Source organism: Diabrotica undecimpunctata, chromosome 4, assembly GCF_040954645.1.
Source record: "Diabrotica undecimpunctata isolate CICGRU chromosome 4, icDiaUnde3, whole genome shotgun sequence".
NCBI classification, from domain to species: domain Eukaryota; kingdom Metazoa; phylum Arthropoda; class Insecta; order Coleoptera; family Chrysomelidae; genus Diabrotica; species Diabrotica undecimpunctata.
Window position 1 is genome coordinate 69122312 of NC_092806.1, and position 27933 is coordinate 69150244.

Genomic DNA, 27933 nt, shown 5'->3' on the forward strand with positions numbered 1-27933 from the left:
TCTTCAAAGGATGGATTACGCCTACAGGACTACCTTATACCACTAGGAGCACTTATACAGCCCAAAAACATCTTATTTTCTTCAAGGCTGTCCAATAATCGAGTATGCATGTATCTAGCGAGCAAAGAAATTGTGGATAACTTTATGCAGGTACATGATGGTGTAATACTAATAAATGATGAACGAGTTCAAGCTAGAAAATATATTACTCCAGCGGATAGGTTGGTTCTATCAAATGTATGCCCCTCAATTCCCCATGATATTCTTATTCACGAATTAGAAAACCTAGGTCTCAACCTAATGTCTTCAATGACTTTTCTTCGTATTAGCTCTACCTTACCGGAATTCAGTCATATTTACAGTTTTAGAAGACGAGTTTTTATCAACCCTGTTATAAATCCTTTACCAGAATCTTTTTGATTAATTACGATAACAAATCCTATCGAATTTTCTTATCCCAAGATAATCAGTTATGCTTTAACTGCAAACAGCAAGGACATAATGCTAATAATTGTAAAAACCCACAAACTCTCAACAATCACCCACACCTCCAACTATTTCAACATCGTTAAACACTCCTTTACAAATAGACACCATAGAAAAACTTCCCAATCCAGATCTGTCAGAAAAAAACAAACAGACAGAAATCAATTTTGGGAAACCTACACAAAAACCCAACAAAAAATCCAAGAAAAGTTCTGATACTAACCTAAAAACAATAATAACTGAACATTCACCACCATATATCCTTAATCACGACCAATTTATTTAAAAACGCAGCAGGTTCTCCAAATATTATCACCACTATAACTAATTATACACATGATTTTACTGGATTACTAGGAATGATTAGTACTTATATGCTCATATAACAGATAGATCTCTTAAAATCAAATGTACCAAACTTAGAAAAAAAAACACAAAAACCTAAATGAAGAACTCTCTTCTACCGACAACTAAAATGACCTTTTACTTAACACAGATCCAGAGTCTTAATAAAATTAAAACTTTTTTACAACTAAAAAGTAAAAATAGCGTCGTTTAATTCTATTCAGTGGAATACAAACGGATACTATAATACCTTACCGATATTAAAAATTCTACAATCAGAGTATCTACCAGATATTATTTATCTTCAAGAAACGAATCTTAAGATCAACCAAGAATCTTGTTTACATAATTATCAAAGTTTTTCAAAAAATAGAGTATACCAAAGAATAGCAAGCGGCGAAGTGACAATTCTTGTAAATAACAAATTAACCGCAAGTAGGTTACCCCTACAATTACATTTAGAAGCTGTAGCTATTTCTCTAGAAGGGACAAAGGAAACAAATATTTGCACGATTTACTTACCCAAGGACAACTAATTGATAAACAGGACCTTTTTAACCTCGTGAGACAAATACCTTCTCCGCGTATTTTAACAGGTGATTTTAATGCTTACAACAGTGTTTGGGGTTCTACATATTATGATGACATTAACGATAGCGGATAATAACTTCTCTGCATTAATGACATGGCACAGATTAGACTATATATTAGACTTATAACAGTGATCATTACCCAATAATAATCACCAATAACTTGTTCAAGCCCAACAATGGAAAGAACGAAGTGGAAAACGAAGGAAGTAAATTGGACATTATTTGAAGATATCATAGAAAAACATGTCACAAACTGTAAAATATCCAACAATATTGACACAGACATTGAAGCCTTCTTCAGCATCATCTTAGATGCAGCCGAGGTAACCATTAAAAACTTCCAAAGGAAACTTGGAAGCTTCCAAAAAAGCCTTTAACAAATACAAAAGATATAAAACACTTAACAATAAAATAGAATTTCAAAAACTTAAAGCTAAAGCTCATTTAACAATAAAAACTTCAAAAAGAAATTCGTGGGCTCAATTTGTGTCCAGTATAAACAGTAGGACCCCTATGTGTGAAATGTGGAAGAATGTCAAAAAATATCTGGAATACCGACTTATAACAAAATCACTCAACTAAAGACAGATAGGTAATGGAATAATAACAGAAGACCTAGAAATAGCAGAAGAATTTGCTAATACGTATAAAAATAGATCTAATACAAGCAATTATAATAAAAACAGAACGAAGAATGCAATGTGATTATATCGTTTGTAGATGACAAAGATGCTTTAAACTCCAAATTTAATATGAATGAATACAAAGATGCATTAAACTCATTTAAAGAGACTAGTGAGGGTACAGATAATATCCCAATGGTTTATCTTATTCATTTACCTGAGAATGCACATAATCATCTTCTTAACATATTTAATATTATTTAGACAGAACAGAAATTTCCAACAGCGTGGAGAGATTCTATTATAATACCAATTTTAAAACCAAAATGCCCCAAAACAGATCCTGAGTCTTATAGACCAATTGCACTAACATGTACTGCATGCAAACTATTAGAAAAAATGGTCAATCGTCGTCTCCTCTAGACACTTGAAGATCGAAATATTATTATTCCAGAACAAAGTGGTTTCCGACAAAATAGATCAACTCTAGACAATATTATAGACCTAGAAAGCAGTTTACATGAAGCCTTCTCTCTTAATCAAAAATGTATTGGAATATTCTTCGACATTGAAAGAGCCTTTGGTACAGCTTGGCTCCACCGTATCATCAGATTACTGTACGATTTAGAAATTAAAGGACACTGCCTTGCATTTATAAAAAACTTTTTATATAAAAGGTATATGCAAGTTAGAGTAAATGGTAACTTGTCGTCAAAAGTGGAATTTAAAAATGGAATTCCTCAGGGATCTGTTATAAGTCCTACGCTATTTATAATTGCCATAAATGATGTTCTACCAAATTTAAAACTTCCACTTAAAGACCGCTTATATGCTGACGATCTCGTAATATTTGGTCAAAGCAAAAACTTAAACAACCTCTCACAACTTGCACAGAGTTTCTTGTTAGATATTGAAAAATGGTCACAGGAAACTGGATTTATCTTTTCAACAACTAAAACTAAATATATGGTATTTTCTAAAAACAAAGTCAGTACACCAATCCCATTATATCTATACAACCAATCACTACAACAAAAAGATTTGCTAAAATTGCTAGGAGTTATTTTTGACATAAAGTTGAATTGGAAAGAACATATCAATAATCTAACATGTAAATGTTACAGAAGATTAAATTTACTAAAAATTCTAGCACACAATAATTGAGGTTCAGATAGGAGTACATCGTTAAATATATACAGAACTATTATACGATCGCAACTAGATTACGCGGCTATAGCTTACGACTCATCATCGAAATCAGTACTTAAAAAGCTCGACACTATTCACAACACAGCACTCAGAATATGTCTGGGAGCCTTTTGTACAACACCGATTGAAAGTTTACTTTGCGAAGCAAATGAATTGTCGTTAAATAACAGAAGAGCTTACCTTAGTCTAACGTATGCAACAAAAATTAAGGATAATGCAAAAAATCCTGTCTATAGAAATACTTCCTCAATGCAAATCACCGTTCTGTTAAACCTTTCTATAAAAGCATAAAAGTCCATTTGCATCTGTTTGATATTGTCATACCTGAATGTCTTCTATACACATATGACCATAGTCCACCTTGCATTCAAATCATACCATCATATAACTTTGAACTTACGTCATTTGACAAAAACTCCACTAATCATGATTTAATTATTTCCCATTTTAGAAAAATCCTTAGTCGTTATAAAAATCATATCCAGATATACACTGATGGTTCAAAATCATCCGAAGGTGTGGGAGCGTCTGTAGTAACTCCAGAGAAGGTCCTTAAATTCAAACTATCTAATGTTAGTACTATATATACAGCTAAACTGTATGCTCTCTATCGCGCCATAGAACTAGCAATCTGACAACAAACTGCAAATATATTATCTTAACAGACTCACTTAGTGCCATACAAAGCATCAGACAACTGTATCCAAAAAACCCGCTTTTAATAAAAATTAAAACGATCCTTCGTCAGGATTATATCAATCCGAATGAGATAAATTTTATCTGGATCCCATCACATATAGGAATAAAAGGCAACGAAACTGCTGACCATAGTGCGAAAGACGCGATAGTGAGTGACGTTTCCGAAATCGTAAACACATTGGTATCAACGGATATAAAAGCTTACATAAAAAAATCAATCTTAAGTGCGTGGAAAAATAAATGGAATGTGTCGAATTCAAAATTAAGACAAGTGAAACCCAGCATAGAGACATGGAATGTGTTACCTACGTCAAGACGCCAAAAAATAATAGTAACGCGCCTCAGACTTGGACATACTAGGTTAACGCATGATTACTTAATTAAAAAGTGCGAACCGCCGCAATGTGAAACGTGTAATACGACACTAACGATAATGCACATACTATGTGAATGTCCCCTCTACAATCAACAACGAAGTAACAACAAGATACCAGGAGCACTTCTAGAAGCTTTAGGTGCGGACTGTAACTTTAACAATACTCTGAATTTCTTGAAAGTCAATAATAAGTACCACAGTATTTTATAAACCAAATCGTAATACAGTAATTGTACCTAATGTAATCCATAAATTTTTCGCTAATGGCAATTTGGTCGATGCGATTTTCTAAATAATAAAAAAAAAGATTTCACTAAAAATCAATCGCTGTACACTTAGCAGTAGACTGCTCGAAAGTCATACTCAAAATATTTGGGTCCATGTGTTCAGCGAGATAGAAATCGTTTATCCTTGACAAAATATTCTTAGTTGTACTTGAAGGTTTAAAGATTATAAAGCTTTTTGTAGAACTGCAATTCATTTAGTACTTTCTTAGAAAAAAATCCCAAACATCACACCAAGAGATATAAGTGTTTATTTCTATGAGATACTCCTAAAAAATTGATTCCGAAGCGATTCGGAAAAATTTTCAGAAATCATTTGGACTTATAATCAAGTATAAATGGTTTGGTGCATTAAAAATGTAACAAAAAAAATTTAGTCTGTATATTCTGTTCCTAAACGTATTTTTAAGGGTTTGCCTATAAGTTGATGATGATGTAACAATTTTCATGACTGGTATTTTTTCTCACCCTGCATTAGCTAAACTACGTTAATAATTACCTCTCGTTAATCGAGTGCAAATAATTACACATCATTGGGACCAAAATCTTAATATGCTGCATATTTAGTGCCTACTATAAGTGGTATAATACGTCATTTTATTAATAAGTAGTATTTTTAATTTATATTACATGGTAAACTTTGTATTTTAAATTGTTATCCAAGACCCGCCAGTAGTGATAAGTATCCCTTATATCATCCGACATAGATAAGAACACAACTAAGCGCACTTAAAAAAAGTTTTAAATTTACACGAATCAATAAAATTAATATGATTAACCACAATGAAACGTAACACACAATTTTATATTGGGTTACTTATTGTGAGTTTATGTTTGATAAATTTGATTTTCACAGAAAGCTTGAAACCTTTTGGAATGCGGTGAGCTATTTCTTTTTCATCCTTGAGATCAATTTAAAATAGAAAAGAAACTGGTAAATAATTCGAAATGTTTTTACTTACTTCTGTGATTTTCCTTAAATCTTCTAAAAATAAGTATTTTAAGCAATTCTACTGCCAGCTTCGTAAATACAACGGCTGCATCTCTTCCAATATCAGGAGTATCTATAATACTTTTATATTTGGCTGCCGTCATAATACTTTCACAAGTCGCAAATACCGAATAATAAAAGATGTTTAAGTAAATTAGACATTCGAACATTAATTCTGTGTCCACATACATCGCTAAAATTGCTTAGATCTGCAAGAAAAAATATTTATAGTGGAATAATTTAATCTATATTTCATAAAAACATATTTTATAAAGGAATCGTATTATATTTAACACTATTTTCTAGAAAAATTGACTTTTTTGAAATTGAAATTTTTTGTTTTAAACTACCTTTTGTTTTAATAAATGCAGTTTACTTTTGGTAAAAAATGTTTAGGAAACCAAGCAAAAAATCAATTTGAAACAAAATTTGAAAAATAAATTTAAAACAAAACTATGGAACGAAACTACGAGTAACGACAATAGAACAAGTATCAAACGTAGATAGTAAAAACAGATGCTCAATGTGATGACCATTAGTCTCTATGCATAAATTTTTCATTTTGATTAGATAACGCCGAATTCTTGCAAAAATTCCAAAGTTATTTCCAAATTCGTTGCAAGCATCTTGTATTCTTAGCCACAGTTGTGCACAATTTTGTATCGGAATGGAATACTTTTACTTTTAGCACTATGATGCAAAAATGTGACTTTAAAGTCGTTTACTTCAATAATTTTCGCTACATATGTATGTATGTGTGGAGAGGTTTAGCTTCGAACTATGTTTATTAGCCACAAATCTTAATAATAAAATATTACTTATGACTAGACTTCGGCAAATATGCATATTGCATATTTTGCATATTGTGCATATTTTATGCAAATATTTCATATTTTGGCATATTTGTATAAAAGTTTGCATAAAGTGCATAAAAGTTCAGATTTTTATACTGTATTTGAAAATTTTTAAACATACCAATTTATTTCAATTCTTGTATAAAATTTTGTAGTCATTTTAATCAAGAAATGATCTAAGTATGTAATCTCTACAGGTACAAAACATTTACAATTTCAAAGAAGATCAATTTAAGTAGCCCTCAACATTCTTAGAAAGTCTCGGTCACTGAGGCATTCAGTTATTGGATAATCGCTAAGGGTTCGCTCATTTGTATTTTATGATCTAATCCCCAAATCTATCTACAATTTATTGTATCTTAACAGCAGGTAAACGGCTAATAGTTTTGTTCCTAATTTAGGGATTTTCCAAAATCTCACAGTTTATTGAATTAGGTACCTAAACATTTCTAATTTGATGCTCAGATTTGTAAATCATTTTTGTTTTGATATTCAAAGCGTAAACACTCGTTGTGCGTAACAAAAAGGAAGATTGTGATTTTATAATGCCTAAAACAACCAGTGCTTCAACTTGGATTAAACCTTATAAAGAGCTGTCTATGGATATGGGAAAAATCTACTGTTCAGTCTGTGGCAAAATTGTAAGTATCTAATATTTTCTATTAAATATCTAATATTTCATACATACAGGGTGTTTCCAAATGACACTTACAACGTTTGACTGTAGATACTTCTCGAAAAATTGAACAAAACGATATAGTTAATGAGGGGTCAAACTTATTTACTTTTCGAGATACAGGGTGTTAAAATTAAAAAAAATTAAATTCTTTTAGTTAATAACAACAATAACTTTAAAACCAATAAACGTATTTACTTGAAATTTAGTACTCGTAGGTTGTTTTTAAATGAAAAATAGCTTCCTTTAGTGAGAAAAAATTGTCCATGGTACAATACAATGGTGTGTATTTAGAAAAATTTTTCACCTTTACTTTTTTTTATGAAGTCAGCTATTCTAAAACACAATTATTTTTATTGTAATTGAATTAACAAAAAACAAACTTTTGTTGAATTTTAAAATAAGTTATATGATGTACTAATGGTTAGTAACAAAAACTAATTTGTGGATTAATACTGCATTTAAAACACTTAGCGAGTGTTTTTTTTCCAAACCAGTTATTTGATTAACCAAAAACACCTTGTATATTTTTATATTTTAAAGGTTGGGTTAAAATAAAGGTTTTTATTTTTATTTATAGATAGCATGTGAGAAGAAATTTCAGATAGACCAACATGTGAGAACTGCTTCACACATTGCAAAAAAAGGAAAAATAGGAGGAAAACATCAAACTTCAATGGCTAAATGTTTCCAATGTACTTCAAAAAAATTAGATGAGCAAGAAACTTTTAATGAAGACTTGTGTCGCGCATTAGTGTCTGCAAACATACCGCTTTCAAAATTAGCAAATGTAAATTTTAGTTCGTTTCTAAAAAAATATTGCAAACTTAATGTTCCAAGTGATCGGTCTCTAAGAAGAAATAATGTGAACGGGCTATACTCGTCGGTGTTAATTAATATTAAGGAAGAAATTGCAGATAATTATTTTTACATATCTGTAGACGAAACCACTGATTCCTCAGGAAAGTATATTGCTCATTTATTGATTGGTGTTCTTAAAGAAGATACCTTACCAAAATCTCATCTTATTTCATGCCAGCAACTTGAGAAAACAAATGCTTTAACAATTTTGCGTTTTATACAAGAAACATTAGCAACTTTTTTTCTTCCGACAACTATTCCTTCTAATAAATTACTGCTTATTTTATCGGATGCTGCTCCTTATATGGTGAAAGCAGGACAAAATTTAAAAATATTTTTCCCAGATTTAATACATGTTACTTGTGTAGCGCATGGATTAAACAGAGTTGCAGAGGAAATACGAAAAAAGTTTCCTCTTGTAAATACCATGATATCCAGTGTCAAAAAAGTATTTCTTAAATCTCCTATAAGAATTCAACTTTATAAAGAAATGCTACCTAACATTCCTCTTCCACCACAACCTATTTTAACGCGATGGGGAACATGGTTAGAAGCAGCTAATTTTTATGCAGATAATTTTGTTAAAATAAAGAACATAATTGATACGTTAACAGATGAAAGTTCCCAATCTCTTTTGGATTCTAAACAAACTTTTCAGAGTAACTTGCTTCAACAAGAACTTTCATTTATAAAATCAAATTTTAGTTTTGTTCAAAAAACAATTACTCAGTTAGAATCACCAAAACTGTCATTGTTCGAAAGTACAGCATTAATAAAAGAATTTACGTCATGTTGTCGGAACGTTAGAGGTAATATTGGAAAAGATATTTTAAAAAAATTTGAAGCTACTATGGAAAAAAATAAAGGTTACCATATTCTTTCTGAAGTAGTCAGTGTTCTAGCTGGAAATATTTCGGAAACAATTAATTTAGAACCAAATGTTTTGGTTAGTTTGAAAAATGTTCCCGTTACATCAGTTGATGTTGAACGAAGTTTTTCCATATATAAATATATGTACTCAGACAGAAGCCACAAGTTTTTGTTAGAAAATGTTGAACACCACTTGGTCATTTATTGTTACCATAATTCTAAATAAGTTTATTCATACTTAAAAATGATGTAGTTACTTAAAATAAATGTAAATCTTAATGAATAGTAGGAAATATTTAGTTATGTACACTTTTTTTTTAAATAAAATTGTTACTATTTTACGATTTTTTTATTTATTTGTATGCATATTTTGTAAAATATTTGCATATTTTCGGGTAAACACGTGCATATTTATGCGCATATTTTCTACATTTTTATTTGCATATTTGCCGAAGTCTACTTATGACTTATTAAATGTATTGTAATATACCTATTTTTAAATATAATGTACTTATGGGTATCAATTGTATTTAAGTGACTTCTTCCTGATTTTTTATCACGAAATTCCACCAGCACTTAAGAATTAATCTCAGGCAAGTTCGGATTACGACCAAATGAATCAGACATAAATGAATCAGTGTCAGTATCACTGGATCTGGATAATGATAGTGCAACAGCTGAAGTACTCTCTGTTAATTTTCTCTTGGAGCTTTTAAAAAGAGCAATTGCTTCCTTTCTTTTTTTTTTCATGATGTTTTTCCTCGATTTCTAACTTCTCGATCACATCAGTTGGAATTTTGCTTAGGCCTTTTCTTCTCATTTTGAAATTTTTTCGGGGTTTTGCTTTGGGAGAACCAAACAATTGTTCTATTTTGTCTGTTTCGACAATTGCTTCATTGTGATGAAAACTAGCCTCTTTATTTGTCAGATGTTTGCTGCAGCGTATCTGACATTCTTAACGATTTGTATCACCCTCCTCTAATATTTCATTCCTATCGGTAACGTTACTAATTAAAAAGTCACTCTCATCGAAGACATATTGATTAAAAGGCACTATTCCGCATATTTTGGAACCTGCCTTTATGTTACTGGAAGTCATAAATTTATCAAACGCATATCCGACATATTCGGCGATTTCAAAAATTTTTATTGGCTTTCCTGGATTTCTCATCATCCATGAGTCTCATGATTCTGATGAATCTCAGTTCATTTCTCATCATCTGCAAGTCTTAATGTAGCAACTAGGGAAGATCATGACTGGGGGTAGTGCAGTTCCTGAAACATAAGGGTAAAAAGTTAAGTATTGTGTTGTTAAGTCATACTTTTGTAAAATTTACAAACCTGTTGAACTTATAATGCAGCACATTGTAACCAATATACTTCGTCAGCCGATTGTAATTTTCTTGATCTGTTTTACTCCCTTTGGCGCAAGAATCTTTGATGACCTTTGTACCGTTGTGGTCGAAATTTCATCTAAATTGAAAATGCGTGTGCCTTTAGAAAATACATCAAAACGCTTTAAAACTTCCTCTTAATTTTAAGGAAATGCATCCACATTACAATGAAAAAATTATATAGCCCTAGATAAGCTGCAATCTTCCGGTTGGCCGATACTGAGCACTGAGTTTTGGATGTCTCTTTCTGTATCCATTCTGTAGAGAATCAAGTCCAGCAGACTTCATGTCTACCCATTTTTGAGGCATATGAATTTTGTTACACACAGTTCATCTCACGTCTTTTGTAGACTTTTCGTAAAACGTTTTGCTGCATTATATTACATAATTTTTAAGTGGGGTTTATAAATTACGTCGTTAGGATCTTCTTTATATTTCTTTGCGTATAGCGCTAATGTTTGATGTTTAATACCATTTCTCTCGGCTGCTATTCTTAGGCTAAAGTTATGTTTTAATAAACCACCTACATCATTTTTCATAACCTCTGTGCTAAATAATACTTTGTTAGATTTTCTTTTTCAACCACGAGACATCTGTAACAAAAAATCATAATTTCAGATTAATTTACAATATTGTGGGCCAACCTGAGATACGTCCCATGGTGGCCCAAAACATTTGTCTCAAGATATAACAGATAACAGTCGTTAATATTGTAAAACATCGTGGTGCAAAAACAAAACAGACAATCACAGCTGAAGATAATAGAAGATCTTCTTGGTCAATTAAAACAATAACATTTTAAAAATATCACATCTGGAATATTTTATAACTCCTTAAAGTATTTAGTATACAAAAACTTACCTCTTTCGAAAACGAACAACACGTGTAAAAAAACTCTCGGGTTGAGTGCACGTACCTATACAACACGAGAACGAGTGACCATTGACGGCGAATAGGTACTCTATAAAACTAAATGGCATTTCTAGCGACTGTTTCATGGTGCACGCGTCTTAAGCATAGACGTATATATAAATAGACCGAGAAGTCTTTAGAGCTAAGTGACGACACCATCTTTATTGTTGTTATTAGTTGGGTCTCTATCTTACATTAAGTATGCATAGCAGCGTCTCTTTTTGGTCGGGAGAGAGCGAGAGGGGAGTTTCAGTGGGCTAGAGATGCGCAAAAGATGTTGTCGTCACTGCTCGTTGCTGGCAAGCTTGGTCTATGTGTCGTCTCCGGGGTAATTAATAAACGTATGAGAAACTGATTGCAACTTGGTGCAAGTTTCCATGTTTATTAATTTATCCAACTATTGCGCAATATGGTGTTATATTGCGTAGTTGGCCGGTATGCTCTTATTGTGGCATTATCTTGAAGAGACAATGCCATTATGGTTTTATTAGGTGGTGGAAATAAAACACATTCTTTCTAAGAAGAAAAAAACTCAGCTTCAGAGTCTTAGAAAGAAACAGAGCCCTTCGAGCAAAGTGCTCTAGGGAGCTACCCTACACGGGTAAAACCATGAGTTAGACACTACTATCACAACTGACTCGAGATCCGAAAATGTCCCATATTTAAAGATAAATTAACTTTTATATGAAACCTTTTCATTTCTCAACCAATTAAATTTAATTATATGTTCCAGAAGGAAGGGCGATGAACATCGAAGTGCGTGATTGGTGGCACTTGATGACATATGTATGTTAATATGTCTATGGTCTTAAGGTAGTCCACTCTCCCCTACAAATTTTAATAATTTTGGATGAACCGACGCGCAGATATTTTCAAGGTCATAGCCGTTTAGAAAATCACTATTATAGAACTATATCTAGATTTTTGTATTTTTTGTATTTGTTCGGAAAAATCATTAATGTATATTAATAATTATATATCGTTTGTATGCATATTGGTTCGAACATTGTTGTTATTGTTTGAGGTAGGTACTGGTACGTAAGTTTTTGATTTTTTTAAGATTCTTGTTAGGAGTTTTAATAATTCGTTTTCTACTAATAGATAGGATAGAATAGATAAAATGATAAAATTCAGGAGTGTAATCATTTTATTCTAAAATATTTTTGACTTTTAGATTTTCGGAATGAATTGGCGCAAGATCATTTAAGTGATCTTTATGTTATAATAAATACGTGTGATTCAGATGCATTGATATTAAAATAGACGAAATATCTTTTGTAAACCAGTCTGTAGTTATTTTGTGGTAGTTGTATTGGAAATATAATATTGTTCTGAAGCCATTTTCTTGTGGCATCTGACAGTTCGAAGGTTAAAACGAAAAGTTCCGGTAGTTAATTGATTAATACTAAATGTATAAGTACCTATTATGTATAAATAGGTTTCAAAGATATTAATATTAAAGACTAAATTTAAAAAAGGGTACATCACTAATTGTCAGTACTATTACTTACTATCTATTATCTACCTAAATATTTAAGTTGAGATTGTATAGATAGATTGTAATAGAAGCGGGGTTAATAAAAAAATTAATTAAAAAAAATTTGATTTTTTTTAAATAAAAATTTTAAATTAAATATTGAAAATTCCACCTTGTATTATTAATTATAATAGAACCTAAATAATATACTTTTTTGAAATGAGATTGCTAAGTAACTTTTAAAAATTTAAAAATATACAGGGTGTTTCCTTAAAAATACATATGATGATCAATGCTAGACTTGCGTAAATCATCCTTTACATTTAAATTTAAGTTTAAAAACCGTACGTTTTAATTTAAGCCTTTTTCATAATTTTATAAAATAAGATCACAAACAACTTTAGTCTATAAGTGGTTTTCACACTTAATAATTTCAAAATTTTACTCTGTATTATTCATAATAGGCCCTAGATCCTAGATGATATAGATCGTTGAGATCAGGTTGTTAAGAAGCTTTTAAAAATATCAAAATGTACAGGATACAAGTTATGCAAATAGGGTGTTTATATAAATATGCAAGGGTAATTTATGTTTAAAAGCGCACTTTTATATATAAAGGTTGACGGGTCTCAGTGTTTTTTTATAGTTTTTTAAATTAAGAAGCGAAATAAATTTATTCTATAATACTTTAAAATTAGCATATTAATTTTATTCCATTATATTCCATACATTCCATAAAGTGATTTTCAATCTGTATAAAAATATTATATTAATTTGCTTGGGGTTTCATGTTTTTTCGTTCGGGGCTCGAGGTCCAAAGTTCGTAGGTTTGCGCAGCTAAATCGCTTTTAGATTCTTCATTCAGACACTGGATGACTAAGTAATATATTATATTTTTATTATATTTTAAAGAGTACATAATGGGCCAATTTTTTGTAGTATTTTGAAAAAAAAACCTTGAATTCTTTAGGTTTTCGCAGCTGATCAAAACCAATTTTCGGTTTGAATATTGGGTTATTAATTTTCTTCTTCCTATTACTATTCTTGGACACGGGAGAAATAAATATACCCGCTTTTAATAAAAAAAAAATAATAGACTATTTGCTTAAATTTTTTTCAAATTACCGCACTCATGGTTCTTAGCCATCTAAAGACTACCGTTAGCTTTGTAGTGGACAAGGGGCTTTAAAATTTCAGTTCTGATTTTCTAAAAGGTAGACCTATGCAAATTTACGAATTATTAGTTGATCGAATATAGAAAACAAACATTTTTAAGCGCTTTTTACCCCACTGTGCGGCATGACGAGAGATATTTAAAACTATTGATAGTTAATTGAAAAAATAGCGTGAGTACCAACAGAGAAGGTACGACTTGGTAATAATTATTTGATATTTAAAACATTGATAGTTAATTGATAAATTAACATGAGTATCAACGGAGAAAGTATGACTTGGTGATAATTATTTGATAGTCCACATTTGTATTTGATGACAACATATGAAAATAGGGAAATAGAAATAAATAAATCATATGAAAAAATAGGATGAAAATTAAAATAATTAGTGCAGGTATTTAGATAGTATTAGTATATATTAGTAGACTATAACTTAGTATGATAAATAAAAAGTAATCAAATATATATTTTTATTATAAAGGAAATAAGTACATTTTGAAAACAATTAATATCTTTTGTTATTTGTCTAAAAAAGGAGCTCAGCTATCTTTTAACTCAGAAGCAACTCAATATAGTTTACGGGGCTAATGACCGAGCGGTCATTGCAAATGACATGGAAATAAAATGGAAATATTGTCGTACATTTATAGGTGAATCCAAATATCGAGCCATTGTTGTGAAATTACTTTGCTATGGTAACTGATGGACATATCGTGAAATGAATAGAAGGCATTCAACCGATTTTTCTTTGGAAATTATTTATATGAAATATATTAATAAAAGTTTATAACACTTAATATTATAATGCATAATATGATAATGTTTGTATCTTACAAGCGAGTTTATTAATTGCATTATAATTTCCGTTCTGATGTTCATACCGACCATATAATCGAATAATAATTTTACACGATATTTCAAGATGTCCCCAAGGAAAATGAATTTCTGTAGTTGGCTGTATACCATGAATCACAAAAAAGTTTGTTTTAAAAAATCCTTTATAAAAGGTATATTAATAAAAAAAAACCTATCGGGTTATATGACAGAACGTTTTGAAGCCACTAAATACATTGATAAAAATCCTTTAAATATAGTTAAATTAATTTTAAATTATATTTTTGAAGTTAAAAAAACAAAATACTAGGATGTTTATGTTATAAACGGAATTCATTTCATGACGACATAGGACCTCATTAGGGTTGAGCCCTTAGGCAAAGTGTGTCTAAAGACTTGTTGATGGCAACTTACTAAATTGCGTCATTGCGAAAACGTTTTGTGATCTAGCCCGACAGGGTTTCTATATTAATTTACCTTTTATAAAGGATTTTTTTAAATAAAAATTTTAAGATGTATGTTTTCAAAAATTCTTAATATGGCTAAGCTTTCCAGAGCTATCAAAGATAGACAAAAATAAGGGTAGTAACTATAAAGATATAAATTAAAAATTATACCTTTAATTTTAAACTCTGTACAAAAATACTGGAGACAAGATTAAGGGAAATAGCACCAAATGAATCAGAAGATGAACAAAACATTAGCACATATAAACCTTAAAATCAAAAGATATGTTAGCGCATATATATGTCAAAAAATTACATAACTGCATTTTCAACATATATAAGAATATAAATAATTGTCACTTACGACATTGCAGTTTTCACTTTAAATTTGTATAATATAAAATAAAAGTATTTAAATTTTTTGATGTATTGAATACTCTTATACGGAGTTTTACAAAAAAAATACCATCTCAGATTTCACATTTTATTATCTTTCGTTAACCTTAATTTCGAGAAACAGCTTGGCTGAACATCAAAAGATTTAAAACGAATTCTGATTCTAATTTGATTCTTAAAATCATATCTGTAAAAAATAGTGTAAATGGCGCATAGCCAAATACTTAATACATGATTACTCCTGTATTGTTTCTAAATCAGTTTAAAAATTCGTATCTATCTTTATTATTAATATAGAAATATTCCAAAAGATGTATTTTCTGATGATCATCTATAATTTGACATTTTTTATCAGAGTAAATAATAATAAGTTAGTCGTTACCTCGATAATGCAATTAAAAACAATTATTTGAAAAGAGTTAATACCAAGAGCAGGTGAGTTTTTGATACAAGAATTAATCCATTAAAAATTTAAGCAATAACCTGTGCATCCAACAAAATGGAATCCGAAGATAAGCAAAATAAGCATATCAAATAATTAGGAAGACGAATCTGAGCGAACAATTCGTAGTTGGTACATACAGATTTACACATTTCAGTTCGTAATGTAAAACATGGGTAGGTTTCTTTATCTTTTTTTGTCTTTCTTTGTCTTCAGACTATCACTATTTCATAACCTAAATAGTGTAAACTTGTTAAAAATATATAGATTGATGATCTAATTATCGTACAACAAGTAGCTTTGTTAGATTTGGTTGTGTGATTGAGACATATGCCGGTAAGGATGCATTGGTTACAGATTCAAGCTTTTTATTTAACTACGTTTACAAATTTTACATTTGTTTGTATCAAGTCAATTATATGTATAAGTAAAAAAGATAATATATAACATACACAAAATACAATAGGAGATGAAAATACATTAATGCACATAACATAAAATAAAATATAAAATATACAAAATAAGACATATACCAACATAGTGAGTACATCCATGTTCATGTTACTGCCTTGAAGTGATCAAAGTATTCACTAACCGAGTAAAGAGCAAATCTCAAAAGGTATCTTTTCAGACTTACTTTAAATTTATTCATTGAAAGTTGTTTTAAATCCTTAGGTAGAACATTGTATATATTATAGTCAATTGAGTTGTTTTGTGAGTTACTCAAACGATACTTGACTGTTCTGATGTTATTTGCACCTCTTGTGCTATAGTTATGTAAGTCAGAGCGTTTAATTAAAGTATCAGCGTTTTTATGTACTTCTACATTAACGCTGTATAGCCATAATGTTGGCAAGGGCATTATCTTATATTTAATAAACAACGGTTTGCAAGATTCCAAATAGCTAACTTTTGCAATTATTCTTATTGCTTTTTTGCAATTTAAATATTGTTAGGGCATTGCAAGAGTTTCCCCACAGAATCACACCATAGCTTAAAAATGAATGAAAAAGAGAAATGTACGTTATTTTCAAGGTATCAACACCTGTAACAAGTTTTAATTGTCTGAGTAAAAATAAGGTACTAGAAAGTTTACCTTTGAGGTGGTCAACATGGTTATACCAAGTCAATGTGTTGTCAACTGTTATGCCCAACAATTTGATACTGTTTTTTTCCACACTCACATCGAAGGTAGACGAAAAAATTAAATTTTGATTTTTGTTATCATTTAGTTTAAGTTTATTTGCTAAGAATCATGATTATGCATTGGAATTTACATACTCAGATGTGGTTTCTAAAACTGAACGATTTTTATCAGAAAAAACAAGAGTAGTGTCATCTGCAAATAAAACTGTTTTAAATGGAGCCATGAAATTGGGCAAGTCATTAACATATATTATAAATAATAGAGGGCCCAGTACTGATCCTTGTGGAACTCCATGATTTATCTGCTTAAATTCAGAGAGACAATTTCCGTACTTGACTGCTTGGTATCTATCCTTTAGATACGATGAAATTAGTTAGGAGTACCTCTTATACCGTAAAAATGCAGTTTTTTTAGCAAAATATCATGAGAAACACAGTCGAAAGCCTTTGAAAATAACTATGTTATAATAACTATGTAATATAACCGTGTTAATATATGGTAGAACAATTCCACAAAATTCAGATGTTTGTTCGATATTAAATTTATCACAGTTAATAGCTTCGAATTTTAAAGTATTTTTAACATATATTACAGTACCGCCGTTCTTTTTATTTTTTTTTTTACAGAAACTGTTAGCAAATAAATACCCATCGATGTTTATGTATTGGAGATTTGCTTCACTCTGCCAGTGCTCTGAGAAGCAAATAACATCGAAGGTAAATTCCAACAAAAATAAATCTATCATTTGTACTTTAGGTTAGATTCATTTAAGTTAGCACTTTGTCCGGGGAGTGTGTTAGGTCTATTACACATGTTGCACTTCTCCAGATTAATGATTTCAAACTCATGGAAATTGGAATTTCACAGCCCAGGATATGATAGACCATTCAGATTAGTATAGACGTTAAAACTTTAATTCTAATTTACTCTTGTGTTAATGTTATATTTTATTCTAAGATTTATTTGACAGTTATATTTTGATCCATCTAGGATCTCTCTCTCTCTCTCTCTCTCGCTCTCTTTCTCTCTCTCTCTCTCTCCCTCTCTCTCTCTCTCTCTCTCTCCCTCTCTCCTTAGAGTATTCTTTACTTTTTTTTAAATTTCGTAATTACTATTTAAATGGGAATAAGCCACAATTAAAGGTAAAGTAAAGTAAACATTAGTTTGTATTTTGAGAACGATTTCCGAAGTGGAAATTGAAACGTCAATTAACTTACTTTAACCTTTAATTGTGGTTAATTCCCATTTAAATAGTAATTACTGTAATATGTCACAAGACAATAGCTTGAGAACAATTTTAATTTCGTAGTTTATTTGGGCATTTTAAGAAGACATCGCCTTGCCAATGCCGGCTAATTCGTACGAAATTCTAAAAAAATAGTCAAAAAATATTTACTTATTATAATTATAAAAATATTATTTCTATCTTTAAGCTTACGCTTAATTATACCCAGCCACTAATTTCAGTAACAGTAAGTACATCAACCCTTCTTTTAATTGGGTTTTAACGGTATTGGTCTAAAAGACTGAAAACTCCAACATCTGCTGACATCAGACAGCAGCCTCTTTTTTCTTACATCAAGTGTATAAAACACAACATCGAGACACAGTCGATATGTTTGTGGAAGAAAACACAAGCAATCGTATTACCTTACAAGTACTTACTTGTATCTTGTTAACGACTTAAAAAGATTAACAAATTTCGGCGCGCTAGTATCAATAACACCTGTTACATTTGAATTATAAGTGGTTGCTCGCGAGATTAATGGAAGCTGTAAGATCGAGTTACAGAGTTGCGGCATACATCTAGGCAAGTGATGCCCATCAATCCAGCAGATAAAGTAAGAGCATAATTATGTCTTATGAGCTCATATATTATTCGCTGGTAAAGGCACGGTCGGCAAAGCGCCGGTAAAGAAGAGAGAAATGATCAGACTTTCTTAGTCCGTGGAATATTATTAAAGGCAGAATTTCATAGTTTTAGTTTCCGGGCATTTACACTAGTTTTAGTATTATTAGTATTTCCCATTATTATTATACTTTCATATTATATTGTAAGTAAAGTTCCGTAAGATTTATCCCACATAGAAAAAGTCCCTTAACGAAAAAGAAGTAGTTCGAGGACATTCAAGATGATGTCAAAAATTTGAAATGTCCAGTGAAGTTTGGAACGTCAGAAAAAATATATAAATAGATGTTTTTGACAGTTGATAACAGTTGTATTTTGAGTTTTGAAGTTTATAGTTGTTAGTCAGTTGAAGTATTGAAATATAGTTGGTGTTCAATAAAGTTAATTTTAAAGAAGTGTAACATTGGTGACAGCGGTAGAATTGAAGAGATATTTAAAGAACTGTTAATGGTTAATACAAGATCTTCTAAATTTAAGAAAAAAATGTATATGTCGAAGGAAAAGCGTATACAATAAGAGGAAGAACTGAAGGAGAAGCGTAGACAACAAAAGGAAGAACTGAATGAGAAGCATAGACGAGAAGCGAAACAGAGAAAGAAGAAGCGTATGCAAGAAGGGGAAGAGGTGCATAGGCAAGACGAGAAGGAAGAGAAAGAGAAGAGTCATATAAAAGCAGATTTCAAAATCATACATAGTTTATCTCAACTTCTCGAGAATTTTAAGTTAGAATAAGTCAAATTACTTGTAGAATAGACAAATTGGAAGAAAAACAAAACGATGTAAAATCTAATTTAGAAAGACAAATAGTTCAGTTCTTCTTCTAGTGCCGTTTCCACTAATAAAGGTTAGCTATAACCATTGCAAATTCATCTCTATCTTCTGCTTTTCTTAAGAGCGTCTGTGTGTTTAAGCTGGTCCAGTTGCGAATGTTTTTCAGCCAGGATATTTGTCGTCTACCAGGACCCCTTTTTCCTTCGATTTTACTCTTCATAATCAGCTGCAACAACTCGTACTTATCATTTCTAATTATGTGCCCCAAATATGCTGTCTTCCGCCTTTTAGTGGTGGTCAAAAGTTCTCTGTCTCTTCACATTATGTGCAACATTATTTAGTTCGTAATATGATCGGTCCGTGGTATCTTCAAAATTCTCCTAAAAAGTCACATCTCAAAAGCTTTCAGTTTTCTCATTAAGTCGACATTAACAGTCCAGGCTTCGACACCATAAAGAAGAATAGAGTGGATATAACATTTTACCATCCGATATCGGATTTGCAGATTGAGTCTTTGGTTACTCAGAAATTTCCTCATCTTCAAAGGCTGCTCTTGATTGCTCTATTCTTGAGCGAATTTCTGATTTCGGATTCAGATCTTCCATAATCCAGACTCCTAAGTAATTCATTTGGTTCACTTGCCCAATATCTTCATTTTTTGTCTGGATCCTTGTAATGACTCTGCCCCTCTTACTGATAACCATGGTTTTTGTTTTCTTTATGTTTATTGTTAAATCAAACTGTTCCCCAGTATCAGAAATTGTGTTTAGTAACGTCTGCAGGTCTGTCTCAATTTCAGCGATAATGACCGTATCGTCAGCATAACAGCATAAGTTCAGTTAGAAAGAAAAATTAATACACAAGATTCTTTATTTAATATTGTTTCAATAACTAATATCAAATCTGAATTAACAGCTTCATCATCTTCCTTAGTTAAACCAGGTACAATTAAAACTAGCAAAATTTTAAGACCACCCACATTCGATGGCCAAACAGCCTGGGAAACTTATCGTTTTCAATTCAAAGCTGTAGCCAGAGCAAATGGCTAGAATGAGAAAGAAATGGTAGCTTCCTTGGTAGTGTGGCTTCGAGGACAGGCAGTAACCGTTTTGCTGCCTGTCCTTTTTCTTTTCTTCCACAGGATGCACTCAGTTATTCCTCTCTCGTTTAAGATTTAGAAATAAGATATGGCCAACAGCATCTAAAGCAGGTTATCCAAAGTCGGTAGAAAGTGCGATATCAAAAGCATGCAAGCAAAGAAAGCCTGCAAGAATGTGAGGCCGCTATTGAGAGATTGTTGCATTTGGCATACCCTCAGACACCTAGGGATTTTCTGGAACAAATTGGTATACAGGCATTCATAGATGGACTAAAGGATATTGAAATGCAACAAGCTCTTCGATAACAAATTCACCAAACGCTAAATAGAGCTTTCATCTCAGCCCCGAAGTATGAAGCCAAGAAAGGTATTTCCAGATCTTGCCCAAAATTAAAAGAAATAAGATTTCGATAAAAAGGGGAAAGTGACTACCACATACAATTAACAACTTATTTTATCCCAGATGTTAAGCATATTGCACCATCTTCAACAAAAATCTAATACTAAAAACAGAAGATGTTTTAATTGCGGAAGAATGTTCCATTTGCAAAATAATCGCATAAGCCGATCCCAGGCAAGGAAAGAAGAATCAAAGAATGAGGTCAGAAAGTCACCTAGATCTACATCCAGAAGCCCGTCGTATAGTCCTACTAGAAATACTAGTAGAGATAGGTCTCTAAGAAATCGATCTCCCACAACTCACCACATACATGCAAATAATAACCAGGGAAACAAATAAAAGTCGTCAGTAAGAGGCGGTCATCGGCTGTATCTAATAAGAACACCTGAATTCGCACATACAGTTTAAATAAAAATGAACAGAATTTATTACTTAAGGGCTATGTTGATCATAAAAAATGAACCTTTATTATTGATACCGGTGCAACCAGATCTTTTATTCTAACCAGATTTCTGAATGGAAATCTAAAGCCAACTAAAACAAACTTAGTTCTTGAAACTTCAGGTCACCTTGATGCACCACAAGCTAACACCTTGATAAAATACCCAGAACAGAAAGGCGAAGAAAAAGTTATTGCATATTTTAGTAAAACAGTATGAAAGGCTGAAAATAATTATTGTATTACCAGAAAAGAGCTCCTAGCTATTTTAAAAGCCCTAGAATATTTTTATACTTTCCTTTATAACAGATATTTTATAATTAAAACTCACCATAGCGCTTTGCAGTGGCTAAGTTGCTCGTTGGATCAAAAGACTTCAATAGTATAACTTTAACGTAGTACATAGAAAAGGGCGTCTCCATAACGATGCCGATATTTTTTCTAGGCGAGCCTATTTGGAACTACAATGTACTGTAAAAGATTTAAAGATAAAGAGAACATAACCGACGAAGTGTCTCCAGGTAACCACAGTTATACAACAACAACATAATGATCAGACTTCCATGGAAATCCTTAAAAAGAGTCAAAAGAAAGATAATGACTCAAAAGTCAGACGTTAAAAGTCATACGAGAATGGCTTAAAAATGGAGTAAGTCCTATTTTGAAGGAAATAACCAAATACCGTGGAACTATAAAGGCTTACTGCGCTCAATGGGAATCTCTGTATCTTTCCAATGGTCCATTATATGGGAAGTGGGAGAGTCCTGATGGAGTACGTACAGTTCAATAAGTGGTACTGCCAAAATCACACATTAAAAGTGAATTACAAAAACTTCATAGTAGCCATTTCGGAGTTAAAAAAACACCTGGCAGAGTTCAAAACAGATTTTACTGAATCAATTATCGCCGAGATGTAGAAGATTGATGTAAGAGAAAGGCAATTTATGTAATGGTAGAAAAGACCCTAGTACAATATAGACCCATTTTAGGCACAATATCTTTCCGGAGAGCCTTTTAAACGACATGTAGTGGATATCCTCGGCCAACTTCCGGTTACAGAGAGAGGAAACAAGTACTTAATAGTCACAATGGATTATTTTTCATTACAGTAGCAGAAGCATTCATAACACACGTAGTATCAAGTCATGGAGTTCCTGTACATCTGATTAAGGACGAAATTTTGAATTAGAATTATGGCAAGAATTAATGAAAATCTTAAATAGGAACGTTCATCCCTGACGTACATCAAAAATTTGAAAGAAAAATTGGAAAAAGTCTACGAATTTCCTCGTAAAAGGTTGAAGCTTCATCAAAGTGATAAAGCCAAAGTCAGGCTTGACGTGCATGCTACCGGTACAACTTTCGAAAGAGGTGACCCAATATGGTTAAACAATCCCACACGTAAGAAAAGACTTTGTCCGAAACTTCAACAAAACTGGGAAGGCTCTAACACCGTCATGCAGAAAATATACGATCTAATCTACTGCACACAGTTTTCAGCTAGAAGTAAGCCCAAGGTAGTTCATGTCGAAAGACTAGCTCCATACTATGGACCTCATCCACCTTGTTGGCTGCAGTCGATTTTTGATAGTCCAATTATTCGAGGCAAATAACTATAAAGGAGAAGCAGTATTACAAAAGTTCCGATAGATTGTTACCTCGCAATATTTATTGTTTAAACTCCTCTTTTAATTATTTTCTCAATTTCTAGAACTTCATCGCCATTATATGTAAAGACTGCTTACATAGATATCTTACTTTTGTTGTACTTGTTCGAAATAATACTTACTGCTCTAATTTCGTGCTATAATCTTTAAATGTATGTCACCTTTTAAATGTACGCTCGTTATCGGGTAATTTATTTCCTTTTCATAAATTTTATCATTATATTTCTTAATAACTTTTCTGCCAAATACTTTGAAACATCTCAACAGTTATTTCATTTCTATTAGTGGATCTCTCTTCAATCCTGACCCACCAGAGGAAGTGTACTGGTCATGATGATGTTGTGTGTTGTCCGTCTCCAAAGATTACTAAAGAAGTTAGTGGATATATTAGAGTATATCATTAGATAAATTGAAGCTTTTTCCCTCTTATTATAGATCGTGCCTTGCATTCATATTACACTTTCTGTAAATGCTAACCCTAATAAGAAATTTATAAAAACTCTGATAGCGGATTCCGCTATCAAAAATATTTTTGTACAAAAATGCCGATGTAATGAACAAATTGTAAGACTCTCTTTAACAGGGAAGAAGAGCCCGAAAAAGGAGTTTTTAAAAGAAATAGATCTTTGAAAAATTCTTCAAATATTGACATAATATTACTTCTTTTAAATTTAAATAGATCTTTAAATTGATGCTAGATTTATTATAAGCTAAATAATAGAAAGCAGTCTAAATAGCTAAGAGGTGAGTGTATCCGCCTTTGGTGCCGGATGATATAAGTTCGATCACAAATTACAAAAATAAAAAAGTATTACCTAGGTTACCTCTTCGAAGGCCCTGGCAAACCACGTTAGACCAAGTCAAAGGCCATGGCAAACCAAATCGTAGTCTGGTTAGTACAACTCCTTCACACTTATTCAATCGGATTCGACGTTAAGCTGAATTTTACAATTCTTGAAGATGTACCCAATGAAGAGAGTATATATAGGCTAGATAAAGAGCAAGATATAGGCTATAGAGATGACGTTTTTAAGAAGAGTTAAAAGCGTTACCAAAATGGATAGAATAAGGAACGAACTAAAAATACAATCCACATTTGAGTTTATAGACGAGAGACAGCTGAGTTGGTGGGCTCATTTACATCGGATGAAGGATACCGTACCAGTGAGAAGAACGTATGAAGCAAAAATATTGAAAAACAAAAAAGGAGAAGACCAAGACTGATATGGGATGATATTGGAGAGACGGGGAGAGACATGAACAAAGGCAAGGATGTTGGCATGAAATAAAAAATAATGAAATAAGGACCCCAGTACTGTTGTTATGTAAAAGTGATTTCAGTTAAATTGGCTGAAACTTTGCAAGAAGGTAGCTTTGGTGATGCTGATCAAAAATTCTTATTGTCTTAAGAATCAGAAATCAATTACTTCTAAGTTACAGAGGTTTAAAATGTCGGTTTTAATTCTTTTAAATAATACATAATTTATTTCTACAATATACAGTATGTTTTACAATATATTGTAAATACGTACAGCTAACTTCAGGGAGAGGTTCTGGATGAAAAATAATGGCAGTCTACTATATAAACGAATGACAGCAAATGCTTCCTTCTCTGAGACACGATGTGTTGACATTTTTCTTACAAAGAAACGATTTATTTATTGCCTTAAAAAAGTAGAGATATGCAAATGAAATTTTGTGAGTTTTAGAAGTTGGTTATTGCGCATTTTTTGACATACGATTAAGAATTTTATATTCATATTTTATAGAAAAAAAAATGGTACGCAACTAAGAGTTTTTAAATTAAGAATTCTTCATTCAATTTTTGTCAAAAAATATTTTTTTTTATTGCCAATTGTGAACAAATAAAATATATACATCACAACTTCTAAAGAGATCGGCCATTTGTAAGCAAGTAAAGTATCTAAATCACAATTCCTAAAGAGATCGGCCATTTGTGATTAAGTAAAGTATATCAATCACAACTCCTAAAGAGATCAGCCATTTGTAAGCAAGTAATTAAAGAGATCGGCTATTTGTGAGCAAGTAAATTATCGAAATCACAACTCCTAAAGAGATATGCCGTTTGTGAGCATGTAAAGTATCTAAATCACAACTCCAAAAGAAATCGGCTATGTTTGAGCTAGTAAAGTATCTAAGTCACAACTTCTAAAGAGATCAACCATTTGTGTACAAGTAAAGTATTGAAATCATAACTTCTAAAGAGATCAGCCATTTGTGAGCAAGTAAAGCATCTAATTCTGAACTCTTAAAGAGTAATATATCTAAATCTGAACCCTTAAAGAGATTGGTTAATTGGGAGCAAGTAATGTATCGAAATCACAACTCCTAAAGAGATAGGCCGTTTGTGAGCAAGTACAGTATCTAAATCTCAACTCCAAAAGAAATCGGCCATTTATGAGCTAGTAAAGTATCTAAGTCACAACTTCTAAAGAGATCAACCATTTGTGTGCAAGTAAAGTATTGAAATCATAGCTCCTAAAGAGATCAGCCATTTGTAAGCAAGTAAAGTATCGAAATCACAACTCCTAAAGAGATCGGTCATTTGTGAGCAAGTACAGTATCTGAATCACAACTTCTAAAGAGATCAGCCATTTGTGAGCAAGTAAAGAATGGAAATGACAACTCCTAAAGAGATCGGCTATTTGTGAGTGATAAAAGTATCTATATCACAACTCCTAAATAGATTGGCTATTTGTGAGCCAGTAAAGTAGCTAAATCACAACTCCTAAAGAGATCGGCTATTTGTGAGCAAGTAAAGTATCTAAATCTGAACTCTTAAAGAGTAATGTATCTAAATCTGAACCCTTAAAGAGATCGGCTAATTGTGAGCAAGTAATGTATCGAAATCACAACTCCTAAAGAGATAGGTCGTTTGTGAGCAAGTACAGTATCTAAATCTCAACTCCAATAGAAATCGGCCATTTATGAGCTTGTAAAGTATCTAAGTCACAACTTCTAAAGAGATCAACCATTTGTGTGCAAGTAAAGTATTGAAATCATAGCTCCTAAAGAGATCAGCCATTTGTAAGCAAGTAAAGTATCGAAATCTAAACTCTTAAAGAGATCGGCTATTTGTGAGCAAGTAAATTATCGAAATCACAACTCCTAAAGAGATATGCCGTTTGTGAGCATGTAAAGTATCTAGATCACAACTCCAAAAGAAATCGGCCATATTTGAGCTAGTAAAGTATCTAAGTCACAACTTCTAAAGAGATTAACCATTTGTGTACAAGTAAAGTATTGAAATCACAACTTCTAAAGAGATTAACCATTTGTGTGCAAGTAAAGTATTGAAATCACAACTCCTAAAGAGATCGGTCATTTGTGAACAAGTAAAGTATCTGAATCACAACTCCTAAAGATATCAGCCATTTGTGTGCAAACACAGTATCTAAATAACAAATCCTCAAGTAATCGGCTATTTATGAACAAGTAAAGAATCTAAATCACAACTCCTAAAGAGATCGGTGATTTGTGAGCAAGTACAGTATCTGAATCACAACTTCTAAAGAGATCAGCCGTTTGTGAGCAAGTAAAGTATGGAAATGACAACTCCTAAAGAGATCGGCTATTTGTGAGTGATAAAAGTATCTATATCACAACTCCTAAATAGATTGGCTATTTGTGAGCCAGTAAAGTAGCTAAATCACAACTCCTAAAGAGATCGGCTATTTGTGAGCAAGTTAAGTATTTAAATCACAACTCTTTAAGAGATCGGCCACTGAAGATATGTGGGAAACTTACCGAGTATATTACTGAAATATTTATATATTATCTACATATTATCTGGAACCTGTACCAATTATTGTTTGTTAAATAAAATATGAGATGTATATTGTATATGTGTATAAAAGTGGACGCTACTGACCGAAAACGAGAAGAGATAAAATAATTTATAATAAAATAATAAATTAAATAAATAAAAAAATAATAAAATAATTTATATTAATTACTCTGTTAAAAATTGGTTTATGAAAAAAGTGTAGTCATATTTATTATTCTAAGCAAAACTAAAATATTTATATAAAACTTACTTTATATAAATCACAAAATATTTTCACAATCCTTTTTTCAGTTCCAACGATTTTAATTATATTCGTCGGTTTAAAAAAGGAAATATTAATAATGGCAAGAAACGTTAACATAGATTTACACCGTAAACTACATTCTCCTAATTAATTACACCTTTCTAGATTAACACTGATAACCGATTAACCATGGTATTTAAATATTGATAGAGTGCTATGCAAGCTTATAGCGGGAGGAGTTATTTTTAAATAAAAAAGGGGGCTATTTTTAGACGCGTGTTTTACTAGATATATTGACAGTAAGGTTCATACATCTTTGTGGATCGTGTGTACTTAAAGAAACGAACCACTATTTGCGGTAAATAAATAGAGTTTCATTTTTGCTAACTTCTGAGTACCAGTATTAATTTATAAAATGAATATGTTCAAAAGCAGTGTAGCAGTATAAACAAGTTTCATAAAAATTTGGCATATCATTAAACATATTTTACGGATTTATATAATAA

At 31.5% G+C, this 27933-nt stretch overlaps 1 long non-coding RNA gene across 1 annotated transcript; it reads right to left on the minus strand.

The window, feature by feature from the left end:
* On the minus strand, positions 1-27640 carry LOC140438266 (uncharacterized). Its single transcript, XR_011950473.1, has 3 exons — positions 27434-27640; positions 5578-5815; positions 1-114 (listed from the first exon to the last, which is right to left on the minus strand). It is a non-coding gene; the product is annotated as an uncharacterized lncRNA (long non-coding RNA).
* Between the last annotated feature and the right edge of the window lie 293 nt (positions 27641-27933).